We start from the raw sequence: 20,144 nt of genomic DNA, 5'->3' as shown, positions 1-20,144 counted from the left end.
CAATACTGCATCACTACACCCAAGCTCTGCATGCCATCTCCTGACTTCCAATCACCAGGAGAGTTTATTTTAAGGCCTTATGCATTGTCCATTGGACTTGTGTTGCTACACAATAATATAATAAAACCAACCGTTGGACCTAGCAACACAAAATGAGCCTTTGCTCAAAGGTCCAAATCCAGATTGAAATTTAAACCGTCAGTAAATCATGTTTAAAATGGTTAAAGTTTTTCAATCAAAAGGACAGCAGACTCTCCTCTGGCTTACATTAGAATTCATGACTACTGTGCCTTCTGCAGGATCACAGCCAAACAGACCACATAAACTAATATAAGGTGCAACTTTTGCAGTTTTCTTTGGTCCAAGACTTATACTTGTACCTGCTGTTTGTCCCTGAAGCACAAGTGGATTCGCCTTACCATCCCATTCAATTTATGACCAAACATTCTGCTGTAAGGGCAAATGTCATTTTTTTTTTTCAATATAAACACGACTTCTGTGCTTTTTATTAAGCAGAATTTAAATTCAAAAATGTATAAAAGAGAAAGCATTTTTTTTATAAAGTTTTATTGAACATTAAGAAAAAATGACAAAACATTACAAGGACATAACATACAGCAAATCAAGAATATGACAATGCATCAACATTGCACATTATGGAATGCAATATGGAATAAAGCAGTTCTGAAAGTGGTGAGAGGATTTTTGAGAAATATTTACTCCAAAGAAACCATAAACAAAATATAAATATACATACAATAACCAAAAGGAAAAATACACTGCTCATATCTCTTAAATAAGGTGGGTTCCGTAAACTACACTACACAAAGCATCAGTCTAATACCCGTGATGGTGCCGTTAATGCGTATGCGATAGCCATCCTGTAGCCTTGAAAGACACATTTAGGGGAACATCGATCTATCAGATACAATGGGAGATCCAACGCTGGTCTGCTCAGCCTGTGGGGGGGACTAATGGAGTGGAAACAGTCTGTGATGAGTGAAGTGTGCTTTGTAAATATGTGCGATAGATGCACCAAATGTCACGAGGCATAGAGGCTGGAGCGAGGCGTATATCTTGTACTGGACATTGCAATACGCCATACTCCGGAGCCAGGCCACCTTAGTTGGGCGAGCCCTAGCTCCCCAGAGAGAGGCTATCTCGTGCTTCGCCAGCCATAAGGCAATTGGTGCATAGCACCTGTAGCACAGTTTATGTAGTTGAACCATCCTCAACAGTCACAACTTAGGAGAGGGTACCAAAGGCGTTTCTATTATTTGAGCTAACACAGCAAACACCTCCAGCCAGTATGGAAAAATGTGGGGGCAGGAGCAGGACATGTGAGCGAAGTCGGCATTCAGGGCATTGCACTTGGGGCAGTTTGCAAGCTTAGAAGGGTCAAATTTGGCTAGTTGGGCAGGAGTCACAAATTCTATGAATGAATTTAAAATGCAGTAACTTGTGTCTATGATTAAGGGATACCCTGTGGGTTTGCTCCGAGCAGTAGGCCCATTCTTTGTCAGTCAGAGGATGCCCGATATCTGTCTCCCAATGCTGCCGGGCCCCGCTGTCCCGCCCCGCCCGGAGCACTATGCACGCCTTATATAGTTTTGTGACCAAATGAGACCCTGTGTTATCAGCTATGAGGAGGGTGAGCGGGGCGGGGGGGGGGGGGGGGGGGGGGGAGGGCATCATATGGGGCACTGTAAGTGGAGAATGTAGTGCGGAGCGTCCCGTGAAGTCGAGCCATATTGAGAGAATCAATGTCGGTGAGCCCAGGGATTTGTGTTAAATTGGACAGTTTACATGCCCGACCATCTGGGAATAGAGATCCGAAGGTCCCAAGCCCCAGCTTAGAGAAAGTTACAAGCACCCCTTTATCTGTAGTTAGAGGTAAGAAGGGATTATTGGCGAGTGTGAGTGAGTAGAGGGGACCAGACCTGTACAACCGATTCAATTTGCGCGCAGCACGTAGTGGCCAGAGGTTGAATGTCATGTGCATCAAGGGGGACTCCCTTTGAGAGTAGGGACGCCAAGGGAGTAGGAGCAGTCAGCTCCTTGTCCGTTTTTGTGTATGGTATTCTGGCGTGACCATGAAACGAGTGGTGAGCAAATTGTGCCTGCACCACCAGAAAGTACAGTTGAGGGTCCGGGACTGCCAATCCCCCCCGGGCATATGGGAGGGTAAGGGTATCCCAAGCTACCCAAGGTCTACGGCCCGCCCACACCAGACAGATAAGGAGACCACGTATATGGGTAAAAAACGCGTTGGTGAGTGGTATGGGTATAGTGAGGAAATAATAAAGGAAATAAGGTAATACTTTCATTTTAATAAGGGCGATATGGCCAGCCATAGAGAGAGGCAGTTGTATCCACCTATCTATTTGCGAGGTAAGTTGGTCAATAGCAGCTCCATAATGCAGCTGTATGACCCGGCCCTTATCTCTGCAGTTGCACCCCTAGATATTTAGTAGTCTCCCGGTCTACTCGCAGGGGATACTCCGCCTCGTCGTCTGCTGCCGTGTCCGTGATGGGGAACAGCACCAACTTTCCCCTGTTGATCTTAAGACCTGAAACGGAACCAAAGCATTCAATTTCGTCAATTAGCGGTTGAAGATTGATTTGCGGGTGTCGTATGAAAAGCAAGATACAGGGACTTCAAGAGCGGGCCGGTAGGAAATTGTAGGCCACGGAACAAGTGTTTTTCCTGGAGGTGACAGACCAGAGGGTCCAGGTGATGAGAGGGGATAAGGACCCATTAACCCACAAGTGGGCTGTAGGGAGAGAATACAGCAGGGCAATTAGAGCCATGAAATTGAAAGGGAGGCCAAGTTTACGAAGCAATGCCATAAGGAAAGGCCATTCGAGGGAATCAAAGGCCTTTTCTGCGTCTGGCAATGTAAATGCAGCTGACGTGGTGGGCTCAATACGGTTAATGACAGAGAAAACCGTGCAAATATTGAGAGCGGTAGATCGATGCGGTATAAACTCCGACTGCACCAGAGAGAGGATTTGATCCGTCAAAAACGAAAGCCTCGAGGAGAGCGTTTTTGGCCAGAATCTTGTTATCAAAATTGATGAGGGATATCGGGCAATAGGACTAGCATTGTGCAGGGTCTGGTTTAAGTAACAGGGAGATGGCCGCCTCGCACATGGTATGGGGGAGTGTGCCCGACTCGAACGCCTCAGCAAACCCTTCCAAGAGTTGGGGCACCAAACTCTCCTTATACGCTTTATGGAATACTCCAGTGAGGCCGTCGAGGCCCGGTGCCTTGGAGCCCGAGAGCTTGTCGATAGCCAGCCAGGTTTCATCAACTGTGAAGGGGTGTGCCAGAAAGTCAGCTTGGCCCTTGGTCAGCCAGACCATGGCCACCTCCTCCAGATATGACAGGTGCTGTGAAAAGTTATCAGGCACTGTGGTGGAGTAGTGAGCGCAATAGTATGCCACGAGCTCCGCCACAATGTCCGAGTCAGACGTGGCAGTGGTCCCATCCCCACAGACAATGGACGTAATATGGCCAGCCCGTTTTGGGGGGCTTACCAGATGGGCCAGAGTCCTGCCGGGGCGCTCACCCTCACCATAACGCCTCACCAAGTGGTATTTGCCAAGTAGATTTGACTCTCTATCCGCGTGGTCGTTAAAGTCTAGTAGTAGTGCATTACGCTTGGCTTGCACTGTTGGGTCGGGGGAGGACTCGCCCAGAAGAGCCAATTCAGCCTCCACCATGGCAAGGCTGCCACGGATCGACCGCAATACCCCGGCTTGCTTGGAGATAACTCCCCGTATGAATGCCTTAAAGGTGTCCCAGAGGGTGGAGTAGTGCGTCACCTGATCTGGTGTTTAGGGCGAAGTACTCCGTAATGGCCTCCTGGACCTCCGCACGAAACACCTCATCAAGAAGAGCCGAGGCCAGGAAAGACGACCGTCGCTCCCAACCCGCCGAATGTGTGATCACCAGGTGTAATATAAGGGGGGAGTGATCGGATAGAGTGCGAGGTAGTACATCCAGCCCCGCAACCCACCGGCAAACCGCCACTGTGGCAAAAACGTAGTCAATACGTGTGTGCGTTGAGGGGGTGCCGAGTACAAGGTATAGCCAGGGGCCAATGGGTAATGCCAGCTCCAAGTATCCCTGAGGTCCAATGTACTAATCAGGTCGTTAAGTACTGTAAGAGAGTGAACCTTCGGCGTGGCTTGTGGGTTGGAGGAGTCGAGAGCATGATTTAGCCAAATGTTAAGGTCCCAACCCAGGAAGAGGACGTCGCAATTATGCCTATTGAGAAGGGCATGCAAATTTATAAAGAATTCCGGGTCGTCAGTGTTTGAGGCATAAACATTCAAAGGTATTACCGTTTGACCCAGCAGTGTACCTTTAACTAACAGATAGCGCCTGTGAGGGTCTTCCGCCTCATGCTGTAGGGTGAAAGGAAGGGTGCTATGTAGCAACGTGCAGACCCCCCGTGAGTAAGTACTGAAGCTGGAAAATATCTATTGGGACCCCAGGAGGAGGCAAAGGGAGGGGAGCCTTGGGGTGGGAGATGGGTCTCCTGTAAGAAGGCCATCTTTACTTCATGATGTTTCATGTATGCGAGTACTAGTTTGCATTTTGTCGGGTTATTGAGCTCCCTAACATTCCTTGTGAGCAGATGAACATTTACTGATGGAGCTACAGCCATGGCTTGGAGAGAGGTAGGCGGGTCATGAGTAACAACAACCATACTATGGCGAGAGGAGTGCGGAATCCACCTAAGAGCATTATCAACTGAAGGACACAGTGAACCAATACACAAACGCACAAAAAAACCCTCAAAACCTACCACCCCCTGGTTCCCACCCACACCTGAGCCCAAAGGCCCGAGAATCAGATCCCTCCCCCCAAAACCCCACAACATCCCAACAACAACAAATCCCAAAATAAGGGTATACAGAATCATCCAGGGGGGAGGCAGCGCCTCGGACAGCCGATGCCCTCATCACTGGAAAAAAAAGGATATTAAAACACCAATTTTAGGAAGGACCGCAGCAACGGCCACCACACTGGAATCTCGAACAATCGACTGAATAGTGAGTCCACCAGTAAGCGAGCGTACATGCGATTAACAACAGGGGCAACACACCACTACTTCAAAATAGTCATATTATGGCCTGACAAAGGGAAACAACTAAGTCAATGGGAATATGAAATGTCCATGCGAAAGGTGGTAGAAGAGTGGTTAAGATAGGGCAAAGTTACCAAAGGCCTCTGGCTGGGCTGGGAGCATGAACCATTATCACCAGCAGCACAGTCTATGTCCGACGTGAAGAGTTCAGCACTGGGGACCAGGTTATTGTCCGGAGAGGAGTGCCGGGAGGATCGGGCAGGACTGCGACAGGACTCAGCCACACGTTGTTTGCAGAAGGCCAAGACATCCGGGGCATTTTCAAAGAAACAAGGCTTGCCATCCACCAACACCCTGAGCCATGCAGGATAGAGCATTGCGTACTTCAAATCCAGGGCGCGGAGTTATTGTTTTGCCTCCGTAAACTTACGTCGGGCCTCCTGGACAACCAGAGTCTGGTCCGGATAAAATTAGAGGACCGAACCCTGATGGATCAAGCGAAGGATGGTCTCCCTGTCCCTGCAATTCAGGAGACATGCTACGTTGGGTCGGGGTGGGTGTCCTGGTGGCGGGTGCGGGCCCAGGGACTGATGTGCTGTCTCCACGACGAACGTGGCGGAGAAGTGCTCGGCATCAAAAAGGTCTTTTAGCACCCCCTCGAGAAACGTTTCTGGCCCGCCCATGTTGGTGATCGCCACAAGTCCCGCTATGCGTACGTTATTTCTCTGGGACTGGGACTCCAAATCTTCATTTTTTATGGCGACAGATTTCAAGAGGTGTTGTGCGCGCTCAAGTCTATGCGCCATGTCCCTGTTGCGGTCTTCCTGGTCAGATAGTCGCTGCCCGGCTTCTCCAAGCTGGGTGTCGTGGCGGTCGATGTGTTCCCCCATTCTGTCCAGCCTGATGGTCAGGTTGTCCAGCTGGTCATCAAGGCCACGGAACCCCATGCGGAGCTCCGCCAAGATGGCAGACATCCCCTCCCCCGTCGATTGGCGGTCCGTCGCGCCCAAGGTGCTCTCACGATCCAGCGAGTGGGATGTACGACCCGAGTCAGCCGGTTTATCAAAGGCCAGTTTTCGCTGTTTAGGGGCCCCATGCCCCATTACCTCCTCCGGTAGGGGTCCCTGCAGTGGCTGTGGCAGGGCGCCTGCCAATGCGTGGCACTCATTGCAGCCGTATATTGTTAGTTGTGACCCCGGTGCTGTGCAGCGAGTGGAGCCTCAGAGGGGGAGCAGGAAGGAGGCAGCCGTGTCACCCCCCAGCTGGGGTCTCGGCACGGTGGATGGAAGTCTGGTGTAGTGAAGAGGGTTCTGGGGCAGGCCCGATTCCCCGAGCCCCCGTCCCCACTCACCGGGTGCGCACTGGTGCCGGGTGGTATGCCTTCACTGGCCCCTGAAGGCATGGCGGAGGGCTGAGCCGGGCCGCCCTCTTACAGTTAAGGGATCAAGGAGTATCAGTGTCCACGGGCTCAGTTGACGATGCTGCCGATTGGGTTTCCAGCGCAAAACAGGCCGCGCCGCCCTCACTCCCGAGGGGCGAGGACATGCAATCAGCCTTACGGCACCCCCGCACGCTCCAGCGCCGGACACATGCCCCGCAGGTTCACAGGACGCCCGGTGACATTTGTTGCAGCAGACAGTGGACTCAAACGCTGCTCGTGGGCATCGGCGGCCGGAGCTTCAACGCCGTGTGGCCATGTGGAGATTGAGATTGAGACTGGAGGAGATTGGACTCAGTGGAACTGCCTTTCAGTGGATGACCAGCTCCTGTCCGATGGCACTCAGACCGTTAATCTCATTTGTTAAACTCTTTGTTTATTTCTTTCTTTATTTGTTAATCTTATTTGTTAGACTCTTGTTTGAGTCCTACATTGTTCAGCATCTATATTGCCCCCCTGGCCAACCTTCTCAGGTCCCATGGTTTCCTGCCCATTTCTTACGCTGACGACACCCAGCTTCTCTTCTCCTTTGAGAAATCTTCCTCACTGGCCATATCTACCTTTTCGGGAGGAATGACTGCTATTGCAGAATGGATGAAAAGTAATTTTCTACAACTTAACGCTGGAAAAACTGAGATAATGCTCTTTAGAGACACCCCTCTTCTATAGTCCCCGAATTGGTGGCCAGCAGCTCTCGACTCGTGCCCTAATCCCAAAACCCTAGTCAAGCCCTCTATAAAACCAATAAATAAATACAAATAAAATAAATTTCGGTCGACGGCTTGGCCACGCTCCCCCAAAGAGAAAGCATTTTGAATAAAAAAGTGTAGAGATCAGGTTCTTTTAAAAAAAGAAAATAATATTAATTCTTTATTGATTTTGTTTGCTAATCAAGTTTATTGGATTTTTTGAGACCAAAGATACATCAGTAGCAAATCAGACACATTGTTGAGATAAAGTACAATCAAGAGAAGACGGCAGAGACTCATAAGGCACTTGTAGAATGAGTACAACACTTGCTTATAAATATTCATGTACACGACACACTCAAACCGGCATTAAGTTGAACCATTTGCCCCATATTTTGCCAAAAAGTTCGGGGCAACCTTGGGCCTTGACGAGGGGCTCCTCCTGGGTTCCACACCAGTCCGCTCCCCGTCTCCATTTCCGCATAGTAGGTGGCTTGGGACCAGAGTGCCGCTATATCGCGCTTCCCCACCGCTACTGCCATTCCCAGGAAGCGCTTATCGGCCCGGGATCCATCAAGGCCATCAAACACCCCCAGGATCAAGCGTAGTGGGTCGTGGGGAACCTCCCACCCTAGGGTGTGTGTAAGTTCAAGTTCCAACCCCCGCTAGGAAAAGGAGGACATCATCGGTGTACAGGGCAATCTTGTCGATCTGATTTGGATCCCAGGCCCAACCGCGGATGAGGGGATCTTGACGGATAAGGGTGGCCAGGGGTTCCATCGCCAATGCAAATAGGCGGCGAGAGCGGGCAGCCCTGGCGAGTGCCCCTCTGGATGGGAAATGTCTCCGAAAGCATGCCATTAATGAGGAACCTTGCCTTGGGATTAGAGAAGAGGACCCGGATAAGGCGTCGGAACGTGAGGCCGAAACCCATCCTCTCCAACACGTCCTCGAGGTAGCTCCAATCCACCGTATCAAATGCTTTTTCAAAATCTATGAAAAGCAAGGCCAGATGCGGGTTGAGGTGATGGCGGTGTGCAAGGGCAAAGTGGAAGCGGCGTATGCAACGCCGGGTGCCCCGGGCAGACATGAAGCCGCATTGATCTGGGGGAACCAAGTCTTGCAAATAGGGGCATAGTCGTTGGGCCACCGCACTGGCGAACATTTTGACCTCTGTATTGATAAGGGAGATGGGGTGGTAATCCGCACAGGCAAGGGAGAGCGACTGTCTTTGGGAGGACTACAATAGTGGCCACATCAGTCTCTGGCGGGAAGGACCCCTTGTCCACTACGGGTTTAAACAGATCCGCTAAAGTGGGACCAATGTGTCCCGGTAGGTCGCGTAGTATTCTTGGGGGTAACCGTCGGGCCCGGGCGTCTTGCCGGAGTGCAACAGTGAAATAGCCCCATGGATCTCTTCCGGGGTGAAAGGAAGATCCAGAGTCTCAGAGGCTGTCTGGGAAAGCCAGGGCAACTGAGTCGTGGTCTCGGCCAACAAATCCACCAAGGAGGTCGGGCCGCATAGAGGGCCGCGTAGTATCCGGCGAAAGTTTGGCCGATGGCTTGAGAAGTGACGTGGTGAACCCCGGTCTCATCCCGAATCTCGGGAATAATGCGGTTGGCTTTGGGATAGGACACTAAATTGTGAAGTAGTTTGCTATTTTTTATCGCCCCAACCATACACGTGCGCCACAGAGGAGCGCCAAAGCATTTTAGTGGACTCCAGCGAGATCCGGCAGATCTCTTCGCAGATCAGTGTAAGCTGCCGAGCGGAGTCGTCGCTATCATTCGTAGCTGTGGCTCCTTCCAGCTGCACCACCTGGGCCTCGAGCTGCACGAGTCGGGCATACTGTTCCATGCGTTTCGCGTGGACTAAGCCTCTAGCCACCACTCGTATCACGGCCTTGCCGGCCTCCCACAGTGTTCCTGGCGAGAAGACCGAACCCATATTAGTTGATAAGTAAAGCCTCAGCTCCTGCCCGAGAGTTTCAGCTAATTCTGCATCTTTCAGGAACCAAGCATTCATCCGCCATGCCGTACGGGTGCCGTTAGGGGAGTTCCCAAGACTGAGGGAGACGGGGGAGTGATCTGAGATACCCCTGGGCAATACAGTGGTCCCGGACATCAATTGACAGTCCATGGCAGGCAGCAGTAACAGGTCGATAAGGGAGTGGGTGTGGTGGGCCGCCGAAGTGTGGGTGTACTGTTCCTTGCGGGGGTTCCACACCCTCCATGCATCGCAGAGACCCAAGGCAGAATACCAATCAGATAGGCGTTTTGCAGAGGCAAGGCGGGAAGCCGATGGAATACCTGTCGTGTCGCGCGAAGGTTGCAGAACGGCATTGAAGTCGCCCCCCAACAACCGTCAGGTCCTGAAGAGAGTACAAACGTGAGGCGGCAGAGGCCATGGTGGCGGGGGGAATGTATGTACACAGGAGATTAAGGGGTGTCCTTCGATCGTACCCGTCAGGGTCACATAGCGGCCTTGTGTGTCCGTCTCGGCCTGTGCCAGGGTAAAGGGAAGCCCTCTCCGAAGTAGTATGGCCATCCCCCGGGAGCCCCGTGTAAAACCAGAGTGCCAGACCCTGTCAAACCCATACCGGGCGAGGAAGTGAGCCCAGTAGGTGTGTTTCTTGTAGGAACAGGATATCAGGCGCGTGTCTTTGGGCACTACGAAGAACGGCAGTACGTTTTATGCGGTCAAGTAGGCTATTGACATTCCAGGAGAGGATGTGGAGGGTCCTATTTAAAGTGGATGCCATCGAGGTGGGTAGTGTGTGGAAGGGGGGACGCAAGCCCAAGAGGCCCAGGTCCCAGGGGAAACAGCGTTCCATGGTCGGGGTTACTGGGTAGAAGGTGTGCAATATGGTGAGTCTTGTGTCGCCGTCAAAGGCATACATGTATGTGTAGCTACCAATAAAAACAGGGGACAGCGGCCCGTAGGCGGCTAAAAACAACAAACTATCGGGAGACAACGGTCTTCCCCCCCCACTCGCCCCCCAACTCCCCCCACCTTACACTTCTGAAGATGAAGCATCTGTCGCCCTGAAAGAGAAAAAATGATTCAAAACAACAACCCCACAATGAGGCTAAGTGCAAAGCTAAAACTGTTAGCAGAACATAAAAATGGCAGATATGGAGCCCCCCCTTCATGTAGCCGTAAAGATTCGTAAACAGCTGCAATTACATTTAGGACAGCTATGCAACATGGACTGTAAGTAAATCCAGGGATTGAAATAGGAAGTAGTTCACCAAACTCATGGTAGCATTAAAGTCGGATCACCCCCATGGTGGGGATTTCGAGAACATTCGTACTGTAGGAGCTTCTGGGAAGTGAGATGAAGAGTTCTGAAGGACTGGGTTTTTCTAAGACCCAGCGGTGCCAGGGAACAACACCTGAAACCTTCGCGGGTTACCTGTTCTGGCGTACCAAACACAGAGACACGGGACACTTCCAGCGACGTCAGAGATCAGCGTTTATTAACTGCAGGGATACAGAGGTCACAAGAAGTACACAGCGTGTAGGTTCTCGGAGACTGCTTCAATTTGCAAAAGTGGATCGCTCCTTTTATACACGTTTTTCTCATAGAACAGTATAGTGAACAAAGATTACAACTCAGTTCCCATAATAAACTTCAAAAGGGTCGCGTTCATGTTTCAGGAGGCCGGAACATAATTACAACAGTATTGCCAGTTCCCAACTATAAAAACATGTCTTCTCTGCAATAAAACACATTCCATCCTGACCATAAACACATTAGGAGAAGGGACAAGAACAGATGCAAAGAAAGGACAAGGATGCACAAGAGATTAGAGAAGAGTGTTAGGAGTAATAAAGGGAACTTGATAACGGGATCAGAGACACCGTGTCTAAAGTATGCATGGCTGAAACAATAGACCGGCACGGCAAGATGAGCCTTGAGCGGGGCCATCTGCCTTCGTCGTGTCGTTCCCCTCGTCATAAAAGTCATACTCCAAAGAACACATGTCCCTCGTGTAAGCTTGGGAGTCCCAGGGTCACGAAGCGGACGAAGTCCGTTCGCTGGCTACTTGAGGGCAAGAGACAAAATGGATGCCGTATCTAAAATGGAACCCGAGGGGTCAGATGAACAAACCCAAAAATCAGACGAACCATACGTGGTTGCGTAGCGAAACTGCGTACACCCACTATACTCGTCATTTGCGGTTCGTAGATACCCAACTCACCCATATTCGTCATCACCCAAAAAGTGTCGTTCCGTCCCACACGGAACCTCAGACGCTCCTTTTGCCCTCATGTAGGCAAGCACTAGTCAAGATCAGAATCTATTTCAATATTCATCAGATCGTTCAATTGCTGCTGGAACATCATTCTATTCATCAACGTCTCCTTGGTAACAGATGGTCGTCTTATACACGTTGTAGCACATAGGCCACATAAGGCAGGACCACACTGTACACAAAGACAACACGTGAACAGAAACGTTACAACAACTCCTACGATCATCAGAATCTTCCAACCCCAAGTTGACATCAGGCCCCAAAACCATCCTAGTAGCGTCCAATTACCTTCGTCCACGTGTATGGACTCGGAGATCTTGTGCAACTTCGAGATGGCTTGGTAGACAGTTGGAGCATTGTCAGGAATAAAAATGCAACACCTCGAATGGATAACTTTGCACACACCACCTCTATCTGCGAGAACAACATCTAGAACCATACGGTTCTGCAACGTCATGAGTCTATCCGCCTGAAGTTCAGCTGTGAGATTACCAAGGGCACTTGCAGTAATATTAGCAGTCGACTCTACTACACGTGTCAACTGTCTTAGGTTCCTACTATTAACCATAGGTCCCCAAAACGGCAAGAAACCCTTAAAGAAGTCTCCTGCTTCTTGACCGGCAGTATCCTCTTTGCTAATAACGCCTCTCACAACTCTAGTCTTGTGATAATCTGAGGCAACTGTGAAAGTCGGTGGTAAAAGATTCGCAATATAACAGGTACCCGAAAAATCACGGGGTAACCATGTATATGCGCGTTCATAACATACAAAATAAGTGCCCTTAGCGGTCAGAAAAACAGGGGAGGAGAGCATCGGCAGAACATACGTGTCAGTGCAAGCACTGTTCCCAAGTTGTGCTCTCGGATTTCGACCCACACCTTTCAAGCAGAAATTACCGAGGTGTGGTACAATCCATATTGGGGACGAGCTCTTAAGCTGTCTATCACCCACTGACGTACTATACTCAGCCTCGCTCAGATCCTTATAAGCCTGTACCTCTTCATTTGGGATAAGCGATGCATCAAAAACATCTATCTAAATCCGCTATCGCTATCGCCAAAGGTTTGTGATACGGCCCAGGACCAAAATTGGCAGAACGTGGCTCTCAACTGGGGTAGGAATCTAGTGCACTACGGAACATAGTTTGGAATGCTCGAGCCGAACCCTGGGAGCTGTAAGGAAGGACCAAATATGGAATACCCCTATCCATGGTATGTGGCATTAACCCACACACCCAACAATTGGTAGTATTCATCACCAACTGATGCTGATGTAGAAGTTGAACGAAGGAGTTATTCATAAATTCCGCACGCCTAACCTGTTCATGTTGAGGCAGGGGATGAAAAGAATGTGGGGAAACAGTGGTGAGGGAGCTCAGTTTAGGAGAAGAGGTAGGTGAAACAGAAGGTAATAACTGTACTCCTAAATACACTCCACCCACCAATAACATAGATACAGTCAGGAACAATAGGAACACCTGAAACAAAAAGCATTTGGTACATACAACTCTTCTTAATTCCGATCTCTGCGCCGACATCCTTTCTACTTCCAACAGCTTAGAGAATACCATCCTCTACAAACCGTCCGTGACGTACTTGACGCACTTCGTTCTGAGTAGCGATTATCAATCCCCAGGAGTTCCCAGGAATCGACAAAAGTAACCGACCTAGCGTCAGAAACCTGCTAAACAGAAAGGAGTACCCGCACGGCCCTACGGTAACCCGGATGGAGAGGTTCCCTCGAAAAGTTCAGATTACAAATCTCTGAGCCGTGGGACAGCACATAAAAACTTAAAAAGAAAGGATATAATTGTCCATAACATCAAAAGCAAATATACAACTAATTTTTATTAGTCCTTGAACGAAGAAAGTATCGACTTCTTCCAGGTCGAGTTTGCTCTACAAACAATTGTTCAGCTGGCGCTACAGTATTCGATGAAGCGGACAACGAGTCAGACCTTGGGCTCTCTGCTACCGATGACTCCACATGTGGGTTTGGCAGTGACAAATCATTCCCCACAGGTTGAGCGTCGCTAAACGGCACAAAGTGCAAAGGAGTCTCAGTTTCTGTTGCCGAAATCCCAGTCCTCACCCAACCATCCGTTGGTAAGGGAATCGGTACCTTTTTCGTATGGCTGGCGTGCACCCAATTCTTCCGGCCCTCCAGTCGAACCGCAGTCCTCGTCGTTAATAAGACTTGAAAGGGTCCTACAAATCTTGGCTCCAAGTTACGCTTCCGACCAAAATTTCGGGTAACAACCCAGTCTCCTGGCCGGAGCTGGTGTCCAGGGCCCTCTGTCTGCGCCGGTAGAGCTTCAAAGACCTGTTGATGGATTAACCGTAGTTTAGTGGTCAAATCATGCAGGTAATCAATTAACATTGGATACTCAAGACTATCAAAAGCCCTTGGTCTCGGGACCCCCCAAATATTCGCAGGGCGGCCGAACACAATCTCATATGGGCTAAGCCCTACTCGAGAGTGTACGGTTGCTCTGGTCGATAGGAGAGCCAGAGGCAAGGCATCAGGCCATGATAGACCAGTCGTAGCCTGGATCTTGGCGAGTTTTAGTTTTAGGGTACCATTGTACCCTTCAACCAAACCCGCTGCCTGTGGATGATTAGCGCTATGGAATTTTTGACGAATTCCAAGACCCTTGCACACACTCTGCATTACACTTCCCACAAACTCACTTCCATTATCCGACCATACAATCCGTGGCATTCCATACCAAGGAAAATATTCCTTCAGCAGGATTTTTGCTGTGGACAGGGCAGTGTTATCCTTAAGAGGATAGGCCTCAATCCATCTGGAGAACGCACAAACCACAACCAAAACATACTTTAGGTTATTGCATCTCTCCATATGGATAAAGTCCAGCTGGATAACCTCAAAGGGACAAACAGGAGGAGCAAAATGGCCAGGTGGAGTGGGAGTGCCCTTGCCAGGATTGTGCATCAAACACACCATACAGTTCTTAACCACTCTCTCGGCACACTTAGCAATACCCTCATTTCTCCATACAGGGGACAAAAACCTACATATTCCTTTCGCACTGATATGTGACAACCCATGAGCCATCGTCACAACAGCTAAAACGTACGCATCTGGTAACATCCACCTCTGACATTCCGTCAGGTCAACCCAACATCCATGCATGTCCAACTTTCCCGTACTTTCTTCCCACTTAGTCTTTTCGGCTTTAGTAGCTTCGTTCTGAATTGCTTTCACACTCTCAATAGTATTTTCACACATACCAGTCTCCATCGGCCACCTCACTGAACTCGTGACATACATTCGAGTCGCAAGATCCTTAGCCGTTTCCTTAGGAATCTCATCCGCAAACGCATTACCACGACCAACATCATCCGTCACTTTCCGATGTGCACTACATTTAACAATCGCCACTTGTTTAGGCAGCGTAAGTGCATCCAAAAGGTCATTCACAAGCTGCCCATGCTGAATCTTCGTACCATGCGATGTCATAAATCCTCTTTCTCTCCACAATCTTCCAAAGTTATGCGCAACACCGAATGCATACTGACTGTCGGTAAACACATTCACTCGCTTTCCTTTAGACAAAACACACGCTCTTGTCAATGCAATCAACTCCGCAGCTTGCGCTGAATTCTGATTCAATCTCGCAGTTTCCACAACCGTGCTCAACGTCACTACAGCATACGCAGTCGTCACATCACCATTCGGCAATTTAAAGCACGAACCATCCACATACAAAGTACCATCGGGATCTGTCAAGGGAGTGTTTTTCAGGTCCACACGACCTTTTGTTTCTTCCTCAGTTCGTAAATAACAATCATGTGGTGGCACATCATCTGATTCCATATTAATCGGCAACAATGTCGCCGGATTCAGTACATTACAATGTTTGATCTGTATAGGACTTGCCAAAAGGGTCAGCTCGTACCCAGACAACCTTGCACTCGTCAGATGTTGAGTCTTTGTCCGATTCAAAAGAGTATCAACTGCATGCGGAACCATCACCATGAGCATATTATCCATAACAAGACCTGCGGACTGCCGAATAGACGCCGCTGCTGCCGCCGTCGCCCTCAAGCAACTTGGCAACGCTCTAGCTACCGGGTCTAAGGTGGAGGAAAAATATGCACACGGGCGCTGCTTGTCACCAAATTGTTGCGTTAAAACACTCAACGCACAACCTTCCCTCTCGTGAACGTATAATGTGAATGGCTTGCTGTAATCAGGAGTACCTAACACAGGAGCCGAACACAATGCATCACGTAGTTCAGAAAAACTTTTCTGACATTCCTCCGTCCATGGCAAAGGAGTTGAAACATCCTTGCATGTGAGAGCTATCAATGGCTTCGCTAACAGTGAAAAATTTGGAATCCACTGTCTGCAGTATGACGTGATACCTAAAAAGGCACGCACATCTCTCTGGGTCGTCGGCACAGTCATTCGAGCAATTGCTGCAATTCTTTCAGGGGTCAACCTTCTTCCCGCCTTTGACAATAAATGACCTAAGTAGGTAACTTCTTGACAACAATATTGTAACTTAGAAGGTGACACTTTGTGGTGCAAGTCACAAAGATGCTGCAATAGTGACACAGTAGCAGTCTTGCAAATTTGTTCAGTATCTGCAGCTACCAACAGATCGTCGACGTACTGAATCAAAGCCGCACCAGTTGGCAGCACAAATGCGTCTAGTTGACTTTTAAGAGCTTGGCTATAGATCGATGGGCTCTCACAGTAGCCTTGAGGTGCGCGTTTGAACCGGAAACTGCGACCTCCTAACAAAAATCCGAACAAATCACGACTTACCTCAGCAATCGGAATGCTAAAGAACGCATTCTTCAGATCGATTACCGAGAACCATGATGCAGAGGCTGGAATCAGAGTCAGTAAAGCTGTAATGTCTGGAACCACAGGAAACTGTGGGACAACAATTTTATTTACTTCCCGTAAGTCAATAACTAGACGGTACACGGGAGGCTTGGACGGATCAGTTCGTTTCAGAATAGGCAACACGGGACTATTACACACGTTACCTCGTGTCTCTTCGATAACATCTTTACCGATCAGATCATAAATGATCGCTAAAAGTGCCCGTTCACCATCAAGGGAAATACGATACTGGGGTATGCGTGGTAAGCGCGCATCAGCTTTCAATTGAACAACATAAGGTGGGATGCTCAATAGGCCCACATCATTGGGACCTGTTGCCCACAAAGAGACCGGAAGAGAACTCAATTCCGGCGGGAGCTTATCGATCGAGAGATACATAGGGGAAATCACATTCTCCATGAGGGAGTCACCAAACTCGATACCTAGGTACTTCACAAACTCTGGTTGCCAACATAGCCCTGAGTCTCCCAGCACCTCTTTGGTGGTTAAAATATTGAGTGGTTTGACCTCAGATTTATCCCGGTTGAGTTTGTATCCTGAATGGGAAGAGTAACTATCTATGGTGGACATTAGTGCAGAGATTGAAGATTCTGGTGATTCCGTTACAATCAGGATATCGTCTGCATAGGCGGCGAGTTTGACGCACTTATCCCCGAATTCCACCCCTTTGATGTTATCATTTTTTTTTATATGTGCAATTAGGGGCTCCATTGCCAAGAGGAAAAGTGAAGGGGAGAGGGGGCAGCCCTGTCTAGTCCCTTGTTCTAAGGGAAAGGCGTCCGACAATGAACCGTTTATAGCAATGCGTGCGGAAGGTGACCGGTATAGGGCCATAACCAAATCAGTGAAAGTTTCTCCCAGATTAAAGGCGGACATGCAGCTCTTGAGAAAAGACCAGGAGACTCTGTCAAACGCCTTCTCTGCGTCGAGGGTAATGGCTACGGCCGGGGCTGCGAGCATTTTGGCTTTTTCAATGACGTGACAGAGGATCCTCGTATTATCGTTAGACATGCGCTGTTTCATGAAGCCTACTTGTGATGTGCTGATTAGCTTTGGGAGTTGTAAATTTAGACGTGTGGCGAGGATCTTAGCATAAATTTTGCAATCTAAGTTAATTAGGGAGATTGGCCTGTAATTTTTGGTTAGCAGAGGGTCTTTACCATCTTTAGGTATGACTATGATGGTAGCTTCACTCATGGACTTGGTAATACTTTTTGTTACGCTAAAGGATTGGAATAGTTTTAGGAGAGTTGGGCTCAGGGAGTTTGTGAGTTCTTTATAGAAGCTGGCTGAGAACCCGTCAGGACCCGGTGCTTTCTTACATTTAAGCGTCTTAATGGACGCTGATATTTCCTGAAGGGTAATCGGAGAGTTCAGTGTGTCCTTATCAGTACCGTTTAGTTTAGGAAGACCCAGTGAGGTTAGGTACCTGTTACACTCTTCCGAGTCAAAGTCTAGGTTATTTTTGTAAAAGTCTTGGTAAAATGATTTGAACGTATTAAGAATTAGGTTCTGCTTTGTTTGGATGGCATTGTTGCTATCTTTAACTGAGGCAATGTTGAATTGCTTATTTTTATGTTTTAGATATGATGCTTAGATCTTCCCAGCTTTGTTGCCCTCACATGTTCTTAGAGCCTTAAACTTATTGATCCAGACCCCTGCCCTTCTGCTGAGTATCGAGTTGTATTCATATTTGAGTTTGGTGAGGTCGTTTAAAATATTCGAGTTTTGGAGATCTGCTATATGGGCGGTTTCCAGCTTTTTGATGTTGTCTTCCAGAGTGGACAAGTCTTTGTTTAGTTTTTTGTTAGTTTGAGCTCGGATGCCTATTATTACTCCTCTCAAAGTGGCTTTGAGTGCCTCCCAAACACTCGCTATGTCTGAGTCGGGGGTGTCATTATGTTTGAGGTAGTCAAGGATGGCCTCCTCGATTTTTCGTTTGTTTTCTGGCTCGGAGAATATTTCGTCATTGAATCTCCATCTTTTAGGGGGGAGAATGGAACTGGAACCCACTAGTTTGGTCTGTATGCTTGAGTGGTCGGAAATCAATTTAGGGGCAATACTGGTTTCTTCGATGAGGTGGGTGAAGGGGCTATTAATGAGGATATAATCTATCCTCGAGTAGGAATTATGAGGAGGCGAGTAGAAGGTGTAATCACGGCCATCAGGGTGTTGGAGTCTCCATGAGTCGTGTAAGTTGAATCTGGAGCATAGGCGGTGTAAACTAGTATGTGAGCGTGTGGGGTGGTAGGCGCAATTCGAGTGTCGATCGGTAATTGGGTCTAGTGGCAGGTTGAAATCGCCCCCCACAATTAGTAGTTCTCCCTGGGGAATACAATCTAGGGTCGGGGCTAGTGAATCCCAAAACTCTGGATCGTCATTGTTGGGGCCATATATGTTTAAGACATGGATATGATCTTCGTTTCTCTGAAGGTGTGCCATGATGAAGCGGCCGTTATCATCGTGAGTGTGTGAAACTACGGAGATGTTGGATTTCTTAGCTATTAGTGTGAGAACCCCCCTTTTTTTGCCAACTGCTGGGGAGCAAAGGTTGTGAGATATCCAATGTTGGTTTATAAAGACAGCGTCATCCTTTGATAGTTTAGTCTCCTGCAGGAGTAGAATGTCACCCTTGGATTTTGCCAGATAATCTAGAACTTTTCTCCTCTTGACCGGATGGTTGAGACCTTTGACATTGAGGGAAACAATGTTAAGGCCCTCTGAGATGGATGTATTACGAGTCATTGGTTACTATGGTGTCGCTCTAGTTCTGGTGTATTATTGTTGAAGAGTACGTTAGAGGGTGGTAGGTGTGTGTTGAGTATGAATGAGTAAGCTGCTTCATTGGATCTGTTCTGTCTCGCGTGTAGTGCTGTTACAATGGTGATGTTAGAGCAGACGCATTTCGGGTTTGTAGTGAACATGGTACTGGAGGCTATTGCTGTGGATAGGCTAGTAGCACAATAGGTTAGGTCACCGCATGTGTACTGCGAGGGCCCCCATGAAATATCGGAAAGCAGTCCTTTTGCTGACATATAGTTGAGAAAGAGCATTAACCTCAAATAGAAAAAGCATGCTGAAACAAACCAGATTTTTCCTCCCCCTTCCCCCCCCCCCTTGCCCCCTTCCCCCTCCCTCCTCTCTCCCTCCCTCTACTACCCTCCCCCCTCCCCCCTCCCTTATCAACAGATAAAAAAAAGATTAAATAAAATCAAGACGCAACTAGAGGGGTGGTCCCCCCGTTTCATCACTTGGTGGGGTAGGGTGGAAACCATCAAGATGATGATTTCACCTCTAGTTAATTACCTCATATCTATGCTCCCACTAACCCTCACACCAGACTTCTATCACAAACTAGACATGGCCATCTCTAATTTCCTATGGAAAGGGAAAAGGGCAAGAATCAGCATAAAAAAGCTTCGCTTAGACAAATCCGCGGGAGGGGTCAATTTACCAGACTTTAAGAGATATGAGACCGCTTTCCTAGCCAAACAAGGAGCCCACTGGCTCGCTCCCTCACCTAAATACACCCCAGTATGGCTAGAAATTGAGGAGGAAATTCTTAACGGTATCTCCCCTAGCGCAGCCCTCTCATCCAACCTGAACAAACTGACCCATTCTAAATCGATATTTCATAACACAAAATCTGCTCTCCTAAAGTTTGATAGAATCCTAGAAATCAACATCCGGGGCTCACGATAGGAATCCCTTTGGGACAACCGTAACATTCTGTACAAGGGTAAGCCCATGCACAACGAGACATGGATCAAAAAAG

This window comes from Triturus cristatus, chromosome 7 (assembly GCF_964204655.1).
Source record: "Triturus cristatus chromosome 7, aTriCri1.1, whole genome shotgun sequence".
Lineage (NCBI taxonomy): Eukaryota > Metazoa > Chordata > Amphibia > Caudata > Salamandridae > Triturus > Triturus cristatus.
This window is presented reverse-complemented; position numbering follows the sequence as displayed.